Source organism: Schistocerca piceifrons, chromosome 7, assembly GCF_021461385.2.
Source record: "Schistocerca piceifrons isolate TAMUIC-IGC-003096 chromosome 7, iqSchPice1.1, whole genome shotgun sequence".
Classification (NCBI taxonomy): Eukaryota; Metazoa; Arthropoda; class Insecta; order Orthoptera; family Acrididae; genus Schistocerca; species Schistocerca piceifrons.
In genome coordinates this window covers 336338463-336351903 of record NC_060144.1, presented here as the reverse complement: position 1 = coordinate 336351903, position 13441 = coordinate 336338463, and the positions used below count along the sequence as shown (strand labels likewise).

Sequence of the window (13441 nt, the reverse complement as noted above, 5' to 3'; positions counted from 1 at the left end):
TAGCGTAATTAATTCAGCAGTGAGACATTTTAAGTGATTTTCATAGAAAATTGATATAAAATCTACCGCAAAACAAGTACATATACAGCAAGGTAGTACGCGTTGGCGAAGGTCATGACAAACAATTTACAATCTTTAGTTCTTAAGATTTAAAATTTTTATAGTATGTTTCTCTTGTTCGTTTATAATTTTGCCAATGTTTGTCTGTAACTAATGAACTATTAAAGGTACATAAAGTCTGACTATTGCAACGGAAAGAGCAGTAAAAATCCGGTATGAAAGTGGGGCAAAATTAATAGTTGTAATAATATTTAACGATACATAGAGAAAGAACTCTTTTAAGCGTTGCAACGAAATTCGAAATTATTCAGCTTTAATTACTGGACGAAATACTGCACGTAAAACTTAATGTAGTATATCGTTTCAGATCAGAATTTCAGCATGCTGTTAATGGCGCGGTCAATTCATTCATAAGTATTGTATCAAAAGATGTAACTGGTGCTGGTGAAACTGCAAACCTCGTTAAGTTACGCACACGGGAATTTTGCGGATGGGGTGGACCGAGGCTATATAAGGTCGACGGCCATCATGATGTAGCTACAGGAGTTCGGTACGTCCTGGTTGGGGCAGGACGTGTGCTGGTTGGAGTATGTTCTGAGCGTGCTAGTGGAAGCAATATCTACGTCAGGCTGAGCAGTGGTTCTAGCTGCACACACTTTACGAAGGTAACAATTTTACTGGTAATCCAGTAGCTGGACTTAAAGAACTCAGGGCCTAGTCAGGGTGTCTGATGATCGCCTGGACTTGTGATTCTCGTGTGATGTGTTTCTGAACGCTAAATTTGGACTTTGCCTCAATTTTACCCTCGAGGGACACATGATTTTTACTACGAGCTAGCGCTTAGAATTTATCGTTGTGTGTCGGTTTGACTCCAATTAGGTGCGATTTAGTCTGCAGGTTATTCTCCTTTAATGATTAACAGTGAATATAGTTAATGTTTTCTAGCAGTTTTCAATTTATTAAATTTTATACAGCACTCTTATCAGTCACTGTATTGGGGCTCGAATCGCTTTTAAACACTAACTGAAACAGCTGGTTTCGTCTCATTTGAGTTTTTGTGACCTTTTTAAAGACAGTAGACTTTTATTAGTGAAAATTGAAATATTGTAGTCGCGGGTCGTCATTTGACGTAATTTGCAGCTGGATAATGGGTAGTGATGAATTGTCTTACTGGTTATTAGCATTTGGTGCAACTTTGTTTCATTATTTCAATTAATTATGCGCACGGGAAAGGAAAGCCGAGTTTATCATCCCCATGAAGACAACGAGAGCCATCTTATTTAATTTATACCCCAACATCTTTTCCTCTATCGGCGCAATGTTACATTCCACACATCTTTGTCGGAAACTGCGACATATTATGACGTCCCTAACGAGAGTTTCGCAAAGTCATAGTAGATAAGGAAAAAACTATGTACCACAACATTTAACATAATTCGCACAAAAAATACAAATGTCACATGACATTACTATCGAAAGTCGTTAAACATACTATCACAGAATGATTTGAAGTTCAATTATAAAGCGTAAAACGTGTAACGTGTAACCTTCATGCGGGTTTTGTCGCTTTTCCAACACACATAATACATAAAAACACGCCAATGTAACTGTTGATGTGGAAAAACGGGCCACGGTCAACGTCTTAAATCAAACTCAATACGTCTCAACAAAGCATATTGTCGAAGATAAGAACAGCTGTGGAAACACAGACGCAAGCTTGGTCAAAACTGTATAAATATACCAACTGTAATCTAAAAGTTGAACAGAAAATCCTGTAAGCGAAAACGGAATTATAGCAACAGGATGCGAAGCCTCAAAAAACGTGGTAAATGTGCAACATTTTTATTACGTATGTGGAAAGGCAGCAAAATTACAAGGAAGATTGCCGTACGTGAGATCCTGGTCTACAGGGTGGTTATAATTAAACATTCGCCAGTTGAGAGGGCCCCCATGAAACACGAGTGTTCATAGGACTATGAAACTTTGTGGAAACTTTTGTAAGGAAATTCGGAAGAGAAATAACTAATAAACCATTGAAACTAATACATTTTAATTTTCACGTGAGAGGGTAACATTTGCTAACTGCGTGCCATGATTACGTTACAGGTTACAAATATTGCATCCACAACACCCTGGAACCCAGGGCTGTGTCTGAACACAACTCGAACTGTTCGAACAGTTTACCTCAAATTTCGGGAATTCACGGGCTCTGTTCGACCTTTAGATCGACCTGCGATCTAGTGACTTTTGTTGGTACTATCACAACGACCTGTCTTAGCGTTTTTAATCCAGTGTGGACTTCAGTAATAAAAATAGCTGTAATATCTTCTAGGATAGAGACCATGCGTAACAACGGTTCTAATTAATAAATAAAAGACTGCAATCACGTTTCACTCCAATTCTCGAGCTTTCTTTCGCTAGTCCCCCGATCTAGTGACATCTGATGGTACTATTTGCAAGACGGGTCTTGCCCTGTAATTCTTTCTCGTGATAAAAATTACAGTCACTTTATGACACGCGTTTTTTGTTTGGCTTTTAATTCTTGATTAATTGTTTTGATTGTTTCATCTGAGTTTTACCGTCTTGTTTTCAAACTGATTAAAATCTGTTAACGTCCTTATCTGCTATTCTAATATGTGAACAGACATTGAATTGCTCATTTGCAACCTACTTGGTAAACCATTACCACCTCTCAAAAACAACGAAAATATACTACTGGTTTCAGTCAAGTAATATTTTTTGGAGGACAACATTTTCGTCTTTGTTGCCTTTATTTAAAAGACTGTGTATCTATACATAACGGTGCTGTATGAGAACCCGTAAATTTTTTAAAACACAATAAGAGTTTGTACAGTTTTATTTTTTAATTTTCAAATTTGAGGCAGAGCCATAGCCCCCTAGTTCGTGGCTTCTGAGGTTTCCCTTGCACTAGCGCTGCGCGATTCAAACGTTAAGTGACTGTTAGAAAAAGACCGATACTGCATCGAACGCTGCGGCGTATCGGGAAATCTCGAGCCCCTTCGAGCGCGAGTATCGTTTGCCCAGCCCTACTGTCCGAAACATCCCAGGTAGGAGTTGGCTACCTCCATCGCTGTGCTCATCTTCAGCCTCCAATGTGGGTTAGTGTTGGTAAATCCTAACTTTCGGATAACCCTACGACCTGCACACGCGTTCAAAACTGGTGATCTTGGTGGCCACGCAGTCTGGAACGACCCGCCAATGATTCGGTTTTGTCCAAATATGTTACGGGGTAACCGAGTGATCTAACGAGCAATGTCATTTGAAACTCCATCGGACATGAATACAATTGAGTCCAAAGCGCCTCTCCCGCGCAGAGCAGGTATCACATGTTGGCGAAACAGATCACAGTAACATGTGCCGTTCATTTTGAAAATCGTTGGTCCTTGGGGTCAGAGTTCCTCCTACGTCACCATACCGGTACCGGTTCCTAACGGCAAGTCATGACGCTAACACTACGGTACTGACAATGCAAATCCTGCAGCGTACAGTCTGAACGTAATTCCTATGAAGTTGTGTTCCCATACGGGGAATAGTTTTTCATCTACAATGGCTCAAGTAGCGAAAGTTAATTTATAAGCTTCCCGTATTTGTGGCAGGTAGATCCTCTCCGACAACAGACAAGGAACCATATTAAAGGTTACAATAATTGTTTAAGTGTTATATAAATTTGTCTAAAACCGTCTATTCTACAGCTCCAACTGTTCGTTTAATATCTTTTCTAGCGCTTTATTTCAATGGTTATCAATTTCAGTACCTTCCAAACAATCCAGGATGTATCCCTTGTTAACTTTGTGTAATAGGTGCAAAGCTACATCAGTATCTTCAACGACATGGCTCTCGCTATACACGTGAGACACTGATAAACATAGAGGGTGACCAGGACGAAATGTCAATATTCGGGGATAATTCGAATCAAAAAAGTCAAGTAAATACGGCCCCTGAACAGTATATTTTAAGAGCTATAGGCATGTTTTCAGCAGAAGAGTTGGGTTTCACGGTAGCGAAGATGAACAAGTGCTCGTAGCTTTTAAACTATGCATTTTAGAAGCCGTGCTTACTAGACTTCCTTGCTTCGAATGACCGTTCGCGTCATTCCCTCAATATTGACTGTTCCTCCTTGGAGACCTTGCATATATCACTGGGACTACCATATATTTACCATGTGTAATTTTTTTCTCCTTGTTCACTGATACGAACTTTTATCACACCTTCCTTTTGGCGCACTTAGAAATAAATAATAAATTGAGCAGATTTATTCATCACTATTCCCAGAGAGTACACGCTGACATATCTTTCATTTTTATGCTAACAACATTTTGTTAGTTAAAGGGTTAAATGATGACGTTTGCCTCTGAAAACGCTGCTAAATAATCTTCCCGTCAGTCCAATGTCAAAACCGTCACAGGTGCCCTAATTGATTTTATAAATCCCTGTCTGGGTAAACGGACTATATTTGTGCATAGTATACTGGGTTACATTACCTAATGAGTTATTGTAATCCCCAAATCCCCGAAAAATAAGCGAAAAATATACCTATTTAAAAAAGCAGATAAAAATTCACTTGACGTCTTCCTGAGAGACAATCTCCACTCATCAATAATATAAGTGTAGACCAGATGTGGCTTAAATTCAAAGAAATAGTATCGGCAGCAATTGAGAGATTTACACCAAATAAATTAATAAACGACGGAGCTGATCCTCCTTGGTATACAAAACGGGTTAGAACACTGTTGCAGAAACAACGAAACAAACGTATCAAATTTAAACACACGCAAAATCCCCAAGATTGGCGATCTTTTGCAGAAGCTCGAAATTTCAATTAGGTTCCTTCCGGAGTATGCTGATGCATTAGCTCCATACTTAACAATCATATACCACCGTTCGCTCGACGAAAGATCCGTACCCAAAGACTGGAAAGTTGCACAGATCACACCAATATTCAAGAAAGGTAGTCTGAGTAGTCCACTAAATTACAGGCCTATATCGTTAACGTCGATATGTAGCAGGATTTTAGAACATATATCGTGTTAGAACATTATGAATTACCTAGAAGAAAACTGTCTAATGACACACGGTCAGCATGGGTTTAGAAAACATCGTTCCTATGAAACACAACTAGCTCTTTATTTACATGAAGTATGGAGTGCTATTGACAAGGGATTTCGGATCAATTCCGTGTTTCTGGATTTCCGGAAAGCTTTTGACACTGTGCCACACAAGCGTCTCGTATTGAAATTGCGTGCATATGGAATATCGTCTCAGTTATGTGACTGGATTTGTGATTTCCTGTCAGAGAAGTCACAGTGCGTAGTAACTGACGGAAAGTCATCGAGTAAAACAGAAGTGATTTCTGGCGTTCCCCAACGCTGCTCCTTATCTATGTAAACGATTTCGGGGACAATCTGAGCAGCCGTCTTCGGTTGTTTGCAGATTGCGCAGCGTTTATCGACTAACAAAGTCATCAGAAGATCAAAACAAACTGCAAAACGATTTAGAAAAAGTATCTGAATGGTGCGAAAAGTGGCAGTTGACCCTGAATAACGAAAAGTGTGAGGTCATCCACATGATTGCTAAAAGGAACTCGTTAAATCTCGGTTACACGATAAATCGGTCTAATCTAAAAGCCGTAAATTCAACTAAATACCTAGGTATTACAACTACGAACAACTTAAATTGGAAGGAACACATAGAAAATGTTGTGAGGAAGGCTAGCCAAAGACTGCGTTTTATTGGCAGGACACTTAGAAAATGTAACAGACCTACTAAGGAGGCTGCCTACACTATGCTTGTCCGTCCTCTTTTAGAATACTGCTGAGCGGTGTGGGAACCTTACCAGATAGGACTGACGGAGTACATCGAAAAAGTTCAAAGAAAGGCAGCACGTTTTGTATTATCGCGAAATATGGGAGAGAGTGTCACAGAAATGATACAGGATTTGGGCTGGAAATCTTTAAAAGAAAGGCGTTTTTCGTTGCAACGGAATATTGTCACGAAATTTCAGTCACCAACTTTCGCCTCCTAATGCGAAAATATCTTGTTGAGACTGACTTACATAGGGAGGAACGATCACCACGAGAAAATAAGGGAAATCAGAGCTCGTACGCGCGCTATACGAGCTTGGAATAATAGAGAATTGCGAAGGTGGTTCGATGAAGCCTCTGCCAGGCACTTAAATGTGATTTGCAGAGTATCCATGTTGATGTAGATTGTTGCGAAAACTAATGCGCACTTCTGTAATGAGAAGCAAACGCAGGAATTCTGTCATAATAGAGGAGTACAGCACATCTCACTTTTTCTTCGTTCTCTTATTCTCTGCAAAGGGTAATTTCCGAATACAAATCATTCTTTATGAAAAAATATATATATATCTTTTTTGTTTTCAAAATTTCCTTATCGTAAACATTCGCATCAGCAGCTTCTTCAAATACCGAAAACCCATATGTAATGTCTTCTTTCGTTAACGGAATTTTTGGAATCCTCGCAATCATCGATTTATAACAAGACTTCTGATGTAGGCCTATTTCTGGGCGACATGAATTATGGTCAAACGTGTCTACGTTGTAGGTTCCCGATAAACAATGAAATCGTGAATACCATTACTGTTGGTGTCTTCCATATTTAGTAAATTAATCCCGGACCACTGCTCTAGTTCTATTGTGAATTTAATATTTGAATATCAACCGTTCATTTACGCCTGCATAGTGTTTATCTCGTTTGTATTTCCGTCGTCTTTACGTTAACTGAAACTATATAAGCTAATAGAGTCTAGAGCGGAGGGAAAATTCCGATGTCAAGTAAACAAACCGGCAGTGCAGCACGAACTGGCCCTGCTGTCTGAACAAGGCCAAGGAAAGAACGCGCCAGTTACTCACCCAGCTAGAAAACGTTATTGCAGGTATTCCAATAGATCACGTAACAAGGAAAGCGAAACAGGATTCAAGCTAACTTCAAAGACAAGTCCTGATGAAACCGTGACGCAAAGCTATCGACAAGTGTCTTAATCTTATTTCGACCATCGATCGAACAATCACAGATGTTAACGAAATTTAAAAGGACAAAGACTAGCCACATATTGGAGTGTCAATCGAGACCAATGTGATCAAACAGAAGCATCAAAAATTTAGGAAAGATAATATTGAAGCAAACGGAAGTAGAAACACAGGACCTTAGGACAAGAAAACAATGCACTAGAAAGTTGTAAGGGGTCCGTAGGCCCTTACTATAAATTTGCACTCGGCACAAGTCGATAGGGCAAACAATCGATTGTGTCGTGTTGCGAGAGCGAGTGTGGAGTTGAGCGAGTGCCATGTTGCGGGTAGAGGTGTGTGGAGGTGTTTGTGGAAATACAAGGCTTTTAACGGAGAGTCGAGTCGCCATCGCCGTGGTTAGACCCCTTTGTACTAGAACAATACCGGGAAAGTAAAGAAGTATTATTACGAAAGTGATCTGTGACATTTCTAGGGCCGATATTTGGTTTCGCGTCTACCGCGCCGGCATCTCCTTGGATTGCAGTGTTGGATTGCAGTGTTGGATGCAGTGATGGATTAGCGTGTGACGATAATGGAAAATGAAGAAGCCTGTGCTGAGATTAGCCGTAATTAGATATGTATGACGAAGGCAGTGGCTGTCTCTTTTTTTTGTGTTTTTGAGACGAATATAGGTTCGTAATTAGTGAAACTGTGTTGGTGTTTTTCTTGTTACCAGACATTTCATTATCACAGTATTGAACAGGACGAACTGGAAAGTAACAACTTCCGTAGCAGTCAATTCCGATTACCAGCCCCATTAGGTACATGGTCATATTAATAATAAATATTGGGCTGCTATTCGATCAGATCGGGTCGGGACACAACGGAGGTGTTACACCTTGGCTTACCGTGAAAGGACAAGTGCAATCTTCGGACGAATAGTAAGAACAATAGGTAATTTTATCTTGCTTAACGCGAGAAAATATTTTCCAATTTCGGATGAAGACAGAGTATAAACTTTAAAATCGCAACAAGAAACAGTGCATTTTGAACAATACGAAGTAATAGCATCCTACGATTGTGAATAAACTGTTTTTCCGCCATATTAGATGAGAGTAGTAGTGTCGATAAACTATGTTATAATGTGCAAACGCGTAAATCCGCGCGAAAAACTGTGGAAAGTGAACACCAAAGAAAGACACGTGTGAACATTACCACAACAAAACGAGCCAAGAATTCGTTACAAAAGCTTTTAAAGAAGTGTTTAATAGTAATGTTATGATCGAAATTGCTTATTGAATAATGAAAATCGAGCAACTTCAAGTTAACCCATAAACTGTTATGCAGGCGACAATTTATGTGGCGACGCAATTGTTGAATGACGTCACCCAGACCCGTGCAGCAGCTGCGCCAAAGAGCTTCGATCCGTGAGGTGATTTCACATGTCATCCCAACTACCTGTGCAAGGAGTAGGTCAGATGCAGACGCACTACACTGGACAGCGATCAGCGCGACTTCGAGACACCGAGCGCCAACCCTGCATCTAGTGGCCGAACTACAAACTACGCCCGCCTGCAGCGCCACGAAGCGGCCGACTGAGAACTACGACGACTCGCCACAGATTTTCAGTGCGACTTCACGTGGCTCCGGCGACAGTACAGCGCCACGCCCACTTCAAACGTCAAAACATCGCGACTCGTGGTAATGTCAGTTGGTGAGGGAAGACAACTGGTTAGCATAACATTGAATTGCAGTATACTGTCTTCACGATAAATAAACAGTTTTAAACTGTGTTTTACCCTAGGACAAGTGCCCAATTACAGTAATTTCCGAAAAGTTTGCGAAACATACTCTGAAATATAGCATACTTATTTATGCATACTGCGCTGTCTAAATGGTGATTATACAGATATGCTCATTGTTTTTGGAGATTTTACATTTATAGATTTAATGAATGGTGTGATTTGTCTTATTTAAAACATTTTACATAAGCTGTGTATGTGAAAATTGATATTTGAAATTATTAGGGATTGAGAGTCGTTATGTTCAGTACTCATACGTATTGTATCAATTTTGGGATTAACTGAAGATACTGCAGTTACTGCTTGATTAGTTTAGCGGTAATTAGGAGTGTTTTGGGTTACTAGAGGTTATTTTATACTACTTGCCTGTGCATTAAAAATAAACCAAACATGTCTACTGAAGATAAGCAGGTTTGTGAGGCAGTAGTTGAAAGGAAAGGGATAGGACAGGAAGACAGGGATGATTCAGGAATCAGTGATTATGGATTGTCATTAGAAAGCCCATTAGCACATTCAACTAGTTACCCCGACACACCGGGACAAACGACGAGAGATAAGCCAGTTTCAGAGGGTGCAGATATACGGTCGATGTTAGCAGACTTGCTAAAGGAAACCAAGGCAAAAATAAAGGAAGGTTTACAAGAGGCTAGAGAAAGGGAAGAAATATTCCGCAAATCATTAGAGGAAGGTTTACAAGAAGCTAGAGAAAGGAAAGAAATATTCTGCAAATCATTAGAGAAAGGTTTACATGAAACTAGAGAATCATTAAAGGAAGATTTACAAGAAACCAAAGAAAGCTTAGAAAAATCATTTAAGGAAACTCTAGCACAAGAGGTCAAAACATCGCGAATGGAGATAGAATATAATATGAAGAAGGAAATGCAGGAGTTACAAGAACGACTGAAGATGGACATCAACGAGAGAGAGAGTAAGCTACAGAAGAGCATAGACCAAGTCCAGGGAGACGTGGAGAAGATGGAAGGAAAGTTAACAAAAAGATAGAAGATGATATCGAAGAAACTAAAGCCGAATTGGGAGAAAGGATCACTGAACTGGAAACAAATTGCAATCATCGAATCGCCGAGGTGACGCAGATGCAGAAACAATGCAATGATGTGGTTAAAGGGATAGGAGATAGGTAAAACCAACTGGCTGTCAATCTGAGAAATGCTATAGCCGTGCAACGAGAAGAGGGTAACAAGAGGGTTGCAATGGAAGTCAGGCAATTACAACAGGGAGTGCACCAATTGGAGAGCAAGACAGAAGAAATTGATAAACGAATTAGCAATGCCACTTTAACCGTTGGAGAAGGTAGAGTCGTTACCTTGATGAGCAGTGATAATAGGTATGTCCAAAATAATACAGGGCAGAAATTTAAACCGAAAGGAGGGTTGCACCCAATGATATTTATGAAATGGTTAAAAGGAGTTTTCCCAGCACATTTCAAAGACGCAGACAAGATTCAATTTGCAATAGATAGGATGGAAGGTGAGGCCTTCACTTGGGGAGTCAGGAAGAAGGAAGGGACTACTAGTTATGATCAGTTTGAAGGGGAATTCTTGAAGAAATACTGGTCCAAAAGTCATCAGTGTGCAGCACTTGAGGACCTACTACACCGCAAGTCACTTAATACCTGGAGAGGTCCCTTGAGAGAATTTGCTGAGAATCTATGGGAGTTGAATGAAACATTGGAGCAGCCATTGAATGACGACATAATGTATCAGGAATTAAAAGGAGGTTAAGTCGTAGGATGCAAGAAAACTTATCTGGAAGCCTGATTAAAGATAAAGATACTTTAATGGAAATATTGGAGCAATTAGAAACTCTTCATGCACTGGAAAACAATCAGATGCAGGATCAGAACCAAGGAGGAAATAATTACCATCAAAGTCAGATTAATGGCCCACCAAATTACAGAGGTAGAGGTGGAGGTAATGGATGTAGGAACCATGGCAATGGTCAACAGCTTCACCACAATCATGGGAGAGATGATGATGACAATGACAGGAATTATGAGAGAAGAAATGATAGACAAAGGGATCATGAGGTACGAATTGAAAAAAGTTAGGTGTAGGGAGCTAGCAACTCTTTTGCTGGTATACCAAGTGGCGACTGGTACACTCCCAGCTGGGTGAGACTTTATTTCTTGTTTCAAGTTTCACTCCTCTACCATCTTTCTCTATCCATAGGTTAAGAAAGTTAGTGTAGTAGTTAGGATTGGTAGTGGTCATCCAAGTAATTCAGTCAGGAACCATGTAGTAAATTTATAGTTGACTTAAAATAAGGATAAGTAGTTACTGTTGATGTAGTGTGTGAGGTGTCAAAGAATCAATAAGTTGAAAGCTCAGTTTAGTGTCAGTATATTCCAAAATCATTAGTGCCAGAAGTAATAAAATGAGAAACAGATAAGAAAGCTAATGTTTACAAAACAAGAGTTTGTGTAATCTTATAGAGTTGTTTTATGAGGCATGAAAAGGTCAAGGAATTGTAAGAAAATTGAAGTAATGTATCAGCTTATAATTAAGAGGAACATATAAAGAAACAAATACATGAGGAGATAGTGGTTTGAATAAATGATGTGAAATATGATGAACGGAGAGGCTAAGGATCCTGGAGTAGTATTTTTACGTAGTTGTTGCAGTGAATATGAAGGATTGATGTAGGTTGAAGATATATATTTATTTGAAGTTGCTGTTAAGTTGAGGGAGTTATATGTAACGAAGTGTATTGAGTATGAGATGTTTGAAGTATTGAAGTATGTCATTTAGCACATGAGCAACATCTGTTTGCAAGTTATTTGTAGGTATACGTGTTTATCTGAAGTATGCTGATAAAACAAAGTGTAACTAATGAATAATTAGTAATTCATGTATCAAATTAGCTATCAGAGTCAATTATGGTTATACGTAGGTCAGCTTTAGAAGCAGAATTCTGGCACTGTGTAATGAATAACAAGTATCCGTATGATTTGAATTAATGTGAATATAACAGGAAATATTATACCTCTCATCTAAGCTTTCTTGATAACAATTCACATATGGCAGTAATGTTTGGCAAAATGAAATGATCAGTAGTTTAAAATTTTTCATTGGGTGACCGCATTAGTTATAGTGTTGCAAATAGTTATGTAAGACATACTTAGTGGTATAATGGAGCATTTAATATTATGGAATCTGTAGAGGTATGAGGGATTGTAAAATAATTGCATAAGTCAAGGAGTAAATGCTATATTTAGTTTTGATATTCAATTTTGCTTGTGTTAAAAACTCAAATGAATAAGTTGTGAATTTCTTCCTTAACTTTAATGCGTGTTGGCCAAGTGAGTTATAAGTTAGAGTGATAGTAGTATTAATGGCAGGAACCCTGCTGAAAGGACAGCATACCAAAGGGGTAGCTGGCATTCAACTAGTTTGTTTTCTTGTCTTTGCTGTAGCAAGTTATAACAAATATGTAGTTAATGACTCGTACAAACCTTTGAAAGTGAAGATTTTTGGTAATTGAATGTAAGATAAGTTTATAAAAATATTTACCATGCCATATTAATTAAGACAGATTGATGTTGTATGATGTTTCTGTAGGGGCAGTGTGCTATTAGAGCCAATAGGATATTATTTGTAATATAATAACTCATATGTCATGTGTTCACATAATAATTTTTGATTGTATGTTGTGTGTTACATTCAATAGGGACTATAGAGCATTATTGCTGCTTGATAAAAAATTGTGATTTGGACAATGCCATGTTTGTGAGATGTAATAACCTTTTGTAGAATATTATTGTGGAGGCAGCCCACTAACGGAGTCGAGGGATTATATGGTGAATTGTAATTTCATTAATTATTTACACTGTGTGTTTTGTTCAGATGTAATGATATCTAATTTCATTGCCGATTCTTTTACGCCAGAGGCTCCAAAGAAGTTTTCGAGGGCGGGGATGTAAGGTGTCCGTAGGCCCTTACTATAAATTTGCACTCAGCATAAGTCGATACGGCAAACAATCGATTGTGTCGTGTTGCGAGAGCGAGTGTGGGGTTGAGCGAGTGCCATGTTGCGGGTAGAGGTGTGTGGAGGTGTTTGTGGCAATACAAGGCTTTTAACGGAGAGTCGAGTCGCCATCGCCGTGGTTAGACCCCTTTGTACTAGAATAATACCGGGAAGGTGGAGACGTATTATTACAAAAGTGATCTGTGACATTTCTAGGGCCGATATTTGGTTTCGCGTCTACCGCGCCGGCATCTCCTTGGATTGCAGTGTTGGATTGCAGTGTTGGATGCAGTGATGGATTAGCGTGTGACGATAATGGAAAATGAAGAAGCCTGTGCTGAGATTAGCCGTAATTAGATATGTATGACGAAGGCAGTGGCTGTCTCCTTTTTTGTGTTTTTGAGACGAATATAGGTTCATAATTAGTGAAACTGTGTTGGTGTTTTTCTTGTTACCAGACATTTCATTATCACAGTATTGAACAGGACGAACTGGACAGTAACAACTTCCGTAGCAGTCAATTCCGACCCCCAGCCCCATTAGGTACACGGTCATATTAATAATATATATTGGGCTGCTATTTGGTCAGATCAGGTCGGGACACAA

General features: G+C 39.2%; 1 protein-coding gene across 1 annotated transcript in view; it reads left to right on the top strand.

Annotated features, from left to right (window-relative positions):
- The window catches only part of LOC124805686 (nose resistant to fluoxetine protein 6-like), a 462198-nt gene that overhangs the window by 312180 nt on the left and 136577 nt on the right, over positions 1-13441 (top strand). The gene's annotated exons all lie outside the window — the stretch shown is intronic.